The sequence below is a fragment of the Micropterus dolomieu genome, linkage group LG12, assembly GCF_021292245.1.
Source record: "Micropterus dolomieu isolate WLL.071019.BEF.003 ecotype Adirondacks linkage group LG12, ASM2129224v1, whole genome shotgun sequence".
Taxonomy (NCBI): Eukaryota; Metazoa; Chordata; class Actinopteri; order Centrarchiformes; family Centrarchidae; genus Micropterus; species Micropterus dolomieu.
This window is the reverse complement of record NC_060161.1, coordinates 35,649,691-35,656,646: the sequence shown is the minus strand read 5'-3', so window position 1 is coordinate 35,656,646 and position 6,956 is coordinate 35,649,691.

Here is a 6,956-nt window from a genome sequence, read left to right as displayed (position 1 = left end):
GGTGTGATGGCAGGACGTCCTTCTCTGGTTGGGTCAAGGCTCTGGACTGAAGGTTTCTGTCTTTCTTTGCTCCTGCTGTGCTGAGATAGCTGAGGAAATCTTTCCTGATGAAATCCACGACCAGATTTCTCTTTTTTTAACATCTGTAACTGACAGCAAACACAAACATTTTGTAACTAGTTATTGGAAAAATCTGTTTTTATCAGGATCCCATCAGCACCAGTACAAATGTTGGCTGTTCTCACTGGTCAGAATGAAACATGATTATAAAATAACATTTTCAGCTGTCTCTGTCCGTCTGACTTTATCAGCAGCTTTATCTAAAAGAAGTGTAACTGGAGGAGGCTTGTTGTTAATCACCAACAGAGACCTCTTTCTGTGTTTCTCTGCAGATGCAGTGAGCTGGGTGAATAACTTCCACACACCTGAGACGTGTTTCAGCCTGTGTGCCTGTGTTCAGTCTTTGATAAACAGTCCAAACTGCTCCAATTGCATGTGAGGCTGTCACGTGACCCGTCGCTTCAACAATGTTCCAAATACCAAATATTCCTTTTATAATTGGCACTAGCATGACTGGGCAATACGATGTGTTGCATTACTGTTACCGGAGCACAACAGTGCTTCTGTAGGTCTTTAATGTTGCATTAGTTCATCATCTCTCTCTGGCTTATGGTGTCGTGTTTCAGCAGCAGTTTTAACATCAGCGTAGTCTTCATCCTTGGATGGATCTGGGACTGGAGCGTATCGGAGGAGGAGGAGCGGAGTCCAGGACTGGATCAGCCGGAATGGATTCCATGACTTGTGTACCCAAGTTAAAGAAGAGATAATGTGTTAGTTTGTTCTTATGGTGTCTTTTTAACAGTTTGCTTTTATCCTTATTTTATCTAGTCAAATGTTCTGTTTTGAGACTTTACACTTTCCCTTAATTCTAGTTTATATAGTAATCTGCCTTAAATGGTAGATTTCAGCTTGTTTTCTTTCTCTCTCTGGACAAGGCTGCCTGCTCTTCTGCATCTCTCCCGTCCTTTCTCTTCAAACATGTCTTTAGCTGCTCCAAATATATATATTTTTGAATTAAAACTCACATTTAACACATTTCAACCCACTTATCAAATTGTCCCATAGATGTTTTATTTTTTTCAGTCATAAATTTTAAACACACAAAAAAACAAAGTCTTCTTTGTCTTTTTACCCTTAAAAATAATCGCTTTTCTACCTTGTTGTAATTGCCTCAAACTGAATAGGAAACAGAATTTATTCAGCAATAATTCTTTGTTTTTGTGATTCTTCACCATATTTCTTTGCATGCATTGTATGATGGAACAATCAGGTCTCTCACCTTTGCTTATTTTGCTCGTTTGACTTCCCATCTCCTTCACTATCCTTCTTTGCTTGTACAAGTCTTTTGGGGACTCTAACCCTTTCCTTAGATACAGTCATCACTGTAAATCCAGATTGTTTACGGCTACAAACTCTGGGGAAAGCGGTCGACAGTCCTCTTCACAGCCCTGTTAAGACTCCAAAATAGCTCGAACAGCGGAGAAACCCTTGTTTTCCTGTTTTTTTTAAATGTCTTTTAACTTTATTATTTTTATTTTTTATTTTTACATATATATTTTTTTGATTGCTCCTCTTTTTGTTCCTTTTTTTTGTTTTTTGTTCTTTTGTTTTTTCTGCACAGCCCTGTTTAAACCCCAAAAGGAATTAAAACAGCGGAGAAAAATGTATTTCTGCACGGCCCTGTTCGAAGCCCCAAATGGTTAGCAGCGGAGAACCCCGTGTTACACAGCCCTGCTCAACCGGTCAAAACAGCGGAGAGAATCTGCAGTAATTCTAACTAAGGATCCACGTGTGAGATGGTACAATCAAAATAGCAATCTAAGCTGAAAGTCTAAGAAAAAACAAAGAAAAACACACACACAAAAAAAAAGAACAAATGCAATTTTGTAGTTTATTTCAGACACTCACCATTTTTAAGGACAACGTACACTCACCTAAAGGATTATTAGGAACACCTGTTCAATTTCTCATTAATGCAATTATCTGATAAACCAATCACATGGCAGTTGCTTCAATGCATTTAGGGGTGTGGTCCTGGTCAAGACAATCTCCTGAACTCCAAACTGAAAGTCAGAATGGGAAAGAAAGGTGATTTGTGCCAGACGGGCCGGTCTGAGTATTTCACAATCTGCTCAGTTACTGGGATTTTCACGCACAACCATTTCTAGGGTTTACAAAGAACGGTGTGAAAAGGGAAAAACATCCAGTACGCGGCAAGACAAAGAGCCAGTGAAGAAGCAGGTGACTTTATACTGTAAGGGTATTACACAGCTATCCAGGAGAGGAAGGGACCAGCTGTCCGGAGATGAAGGCCTATCAAGGACAGTCTGATAAGAAAACTCTCTAACGAGCATCTTTCCCTTGGAAAACTTCACCCAGCTGTAACATAATAAATTAATCAAACACCAGACAGTGAAACACTGGTCTGTTCTGATGAAGCGTGCAGGCTGAAACAGTAAACACAGTAAAATATCACATTTCCATCACAACCACAAAAAACATCCACAGTTTTGGTGTTGGGTAAGAAAAGCTTAGTGTTTTGGAAATGGGTTGACTGGTTCTGTGTTAATGGTAAGAACAAACCGATGTGGGGCCAGCTGTGTTCAGGGTTTTGAAAAGGGATGGTAGCGGCTGTAAAAAAGGAGGACAAGGCTCTGCTATGGGCTTTATTTTTTATTACAAGGACAAAAGGTTGGTTTCACTGGGTGACACACACGCCCAGCTGTTTTAGCTCAACCGGACTTCAGATTCTAGTACAATGGGTCAGTAAAGTGCAAAGTGATCGCACATCAAGAGTAAAGTAAATACAGTAAAGTAAATACAGTAAAGTAAATACAGTAAAGTATTGCCTCACTGCTGCAACTTGCCCAACGATTCTTGTTCTTGAGTGCAACACTCAGACTCTGCCGATAAAGTTTGATTGATCTGATCGGTTCACGTGGAGCCTCAAACACGACGGCTCAGCAACTTCAGGTTTCCTTTAGACCAGGGGCGAGTTCAGCGCCGACAAAACGTAGCTAAACGTTGTTCCCGACGGAAACGGTGGTTCCCTGAACTCCCTGCTGTGAACGCAAGCGGGCTGCATTTTCCTGCCTTTTTAACACCGCTGTGTTTACAAACTTGTCACAGCTGATTGGGTAACACCTGAGACACGCCCACCAAGCGGGAGAAAACAGACCTCGAAGCCCGTTGCAGAATGTTGCGCAACGTTTCAAGGAAACATGCCGTTCAATCAGAAAATGTTGCAAACTGGTGCGAAACGTTTTGAGGTTGAACTCGCCCCTGGTTCTAGTCATTCTGGCTCCGCCCACCACACCTGCGCAGAGCGACCATGACCAGCTATGGGGTCACTGAAAAACCTAATAAACCACTGAGAACAGGACCAAAAGATGACGCAGCTCCCTCATTTCAACCCGTTCCCTGTGATACTAGCTGAGGCTTTACTGCCTGGAAACCTTCGGATGGCCGACAGCATCTAATCGTTACGGACATCCGTACATCAGAGCAGTCTCTAGGTCTGTTCTGTGGGGGGGTGGCGGAGGAGGATTGGTGCGTACACGAGGATGCAGATCATGTCGGAGCCTCGTCACACCAGTCCAGTCTTGTTAGATATCGTGGAGTGACATCAGAGGCCAGTATGTGACCTGCTCCACGCTGTCCTTTAAACAGCTGATGTCAGCAGTAGCATCATGAACCTTCACGCTCATCAAGCTGCTCTGAGATCTGCTGCTCTGTCAGTAGAGACCAGGGCCTGGAGAGGCACTGGTTCGAGTCCAGCATGGATCACAGTACTGTGTGTGTCTGTTTCTCATTCTGACGACATGAAGTTTGTTGCTCCCTTCATGCTTCTCACAAAACAAACACAAAAACAAACTACTTTACACGGAGCAGCGTTCGGGACGGATTTATGGGGTGGAGCAGTGGATAAGACACATGCCTTTGGTTCAATTCCCGACTGTGACACATCCACCAGCGTGTCCCTGAGCAAGACACTTAACCCCCGGCTGCTCCAGAGGCCCGACGCTTTGGATAAACGCGTCGGCTAAATAAAAACATACTCCCCGGGTTTTTTCACGGCTGAAGAGGTTAGTCAGAACTCTCAGTTTAATCTGAACCAAACTGTGACTAACTTCTTTCACACACAATGCCTCCTCTAAACACTGCGTCCACATGTGTAGAAACATAACAGCATGATGGTGAGTGTCTTTCTGAGAAGATCTGAGCAGGACATTTCTCTGTGCTGCTGGACGCCCTGTGAACAACACATAAATGAAGACGTACAGAGAGAACCTGAAGCTGCGGAAGTTAAATGACTTTGTAACTTGACGCCACACAGAGTGAATCCTGCTGACGTCAGTGGGTGTGCTTGGTGTCGTCAGAGGGCAGGACTCGACAGGAAGGGGGGCTGGGATAGCCCTCCTCCCCCTCTGCGGAGGTGGGAGCAGCCTGTGCTGATAAAACCAGCTGGATTCAGTTCGTTTGTTAGTTTGATCGGTGAAATAGTGAAGGCATCATGGACGGACTACAGGTGAGTGCAGACAGGTGACCCAGGCTTTCCTTTAAATGTCTCTTTCTTTATTCTTCTCACGACCAGGCTGTGGTGGATCTGAGGTCTGTCTCTGGTCCTGTTGATCTGGTCCAGGTGTGAGGAGTCTGTTTGTTGGCTTTCAGTGTAGACCTGGTCTGACGTGGTCTGGACGGTTTTAATGCATTTCAGAGTCTTTTTGTTAATCTGGTCCGGGTTTGATGAGTAGTAGTAGATGGTTTGTGTTTTACACCCGGTCTACTGTGGACCCTGAACTCATCACTTTATGGTTTTATGAGCGGTGAAAGACGCCTGAACGCAGCATGTGTTGTGGCGTGTTGCAGACAGCTGCGTGCAGAGGCTGAGGGTCACTGCAGTGTCGCCCAGAGACAGAAACAAACAGTTCTAAAGCTGCAGAGCGGACTGAGACCAGATCTCTGGTCTGACAGCTGCACGCAGAGGAGGCGGGGTTTCCTCTGGCATGCAGGGGGCGGATCACTCAAAGGTTCAGTACAGACTATCAGGGACCAGATCTTTGGGGTCATATTACAGAAACTGACGCAGATCTAAACTGTTTGGTAACCATGGTAATGAGGTTTAGGACCCGGTTTAGGGAAAAGGCCATTACAGATGAACAGTCAGCGTTCCTGTCCTTCTGTAAGATGTAACACCAACACCTGAAATAAACTGCTGTCCTGACTTTCCACCAGGCTAACTTCTGTACGTGGCTGCTGCCTTTACTGAATCAACTCAACGTCACCAGGCAGAACTTATACCAGAGAGGTTTATGGGAGATGCTAACAACGTGTTTGATGACTTAACACTCGTTAGTAGAAAGGTGCAGGCGATGTGTGGCGCTGGATGAGGTCTCATTGTGTCACATACTGTAAAGGCCTCAGATCTTTGGTCTGCAGCAGCAGGTGTCCAGGTGTCCAGGTGTCCAGGTGTTCAAGTGTCCAGGTGTCCAGGTGTTCAAGTGTCCGGGTGTCCAGGTGTTCAGATGTCTAGGTGTTCAGGTGTCCAAGTGTCCAGGTGTCCAGGTGTTCAAGTGTCCGGGTGTCCAGGTGTCCAAGTGTCCAGGTGTCCAGGTGTTCAAGTGTCCGGGTGTCCAGGTGTTCAGATGTCTAGGTGTTCAGGTGTCCAAGTGTCCAGGTGTCCAGGTGTTCAAGTGTCCGGGTGTCCAGGTGTCCAAGTGTCCAGGTGTCCAGGTGTTCAAGTGTCCGGGTGTCCAGGTGTTCAGATGTCTAGGTGTTCAGGTGTCCAAGTGTCCAGGTGTCCAGGTGTTCAAGTGTCCGGGTGTCCAGGTGTCCAAGTGTCCAGGTGTCCAGGTGTTCAAGTGTCCGGGTGTCCAGGTGTTCAGATGTCTAGGTGTTCAGGTGTCCAAGTGTCCAGGTGTCCAGGTGTTCAAGTGTCCGGGTGTCCAGGTGTCCAAGTGTCCAGGTGTCCAGGTGTTCAAGTGTCCGGGTGTCCAGGTGTTCAGATGTCTAGGTGTTCAGGTGTCCAAGTGTCCAGGTGTCCAGGTGTTCAAGTGTCCGGGTGTCCAGGTGTCCAAGTGTCCAGGTGTCCAGGTGTTCAAGTGTCCGGGTGTCCAGGTGTTCAGATGTCTAGGTGTTCAGGTGTCCAAGTGTCCAGGTGTCCAGGTGTTCAGATGTCTAGGTGTTCAGGTGTCCAAGTGTCCAGGTGTCCAGGTGTTCAAGTGTCCGGGTGTCCAGGTGTTCAGATGTCTAGGTGTTCAGGTGTCCAAGTGTCCAGGTGTTCAGGTGTCCAGGTGTTCAGATGTCCGGGTGTTCAGGTGTTCAGGTGTCCAAGTGTCCGGGTGTTCAGGTGTCCAGCTGTTTGGTCTGCAGCAGCGGGTGTCCGGGTGTTCAGGTGTTCAGATGTTTGATCTGCTTGGTTCCAGGTGAGCATCGCATGTCTGCTGCTGAAGATGGCCTTTGACCCGTGCACCGGACAACTCCTGGTGAACCCAGGTGGCTGCCCAGTGTGTCCAGAAGGTAAGTGAGCAATCAGAGTCCAGATGCTCCTGCATGAAGTGTAAAAGATGCAACATGTTTGACGTCCTGTTTCTGACCTGCAGGTTACTTTGTGACCAAGAACTGTTCTGAGATTAACAGGAGGCTGATAGGAATCCAGTGTAAGTTGTGCAAGGACTGCTCAGGTAAGCACACCTTCCCCTTTCAGCCTGTTTCCTCTTTGTTATGGTTTTACTGCTTGAAGACGTTTGTACTGGTCAAAACCTCCGGTCTGATGAACACTGACTGACTGATTGGATTGTGTCCTGCAGCATCTCATCAGGACACTCTGGTCCAGTGTTCCACGTTTGCCGACTCTCTGTGTGGAAACAGAACCGCACCTGTGGTCACGACGACGT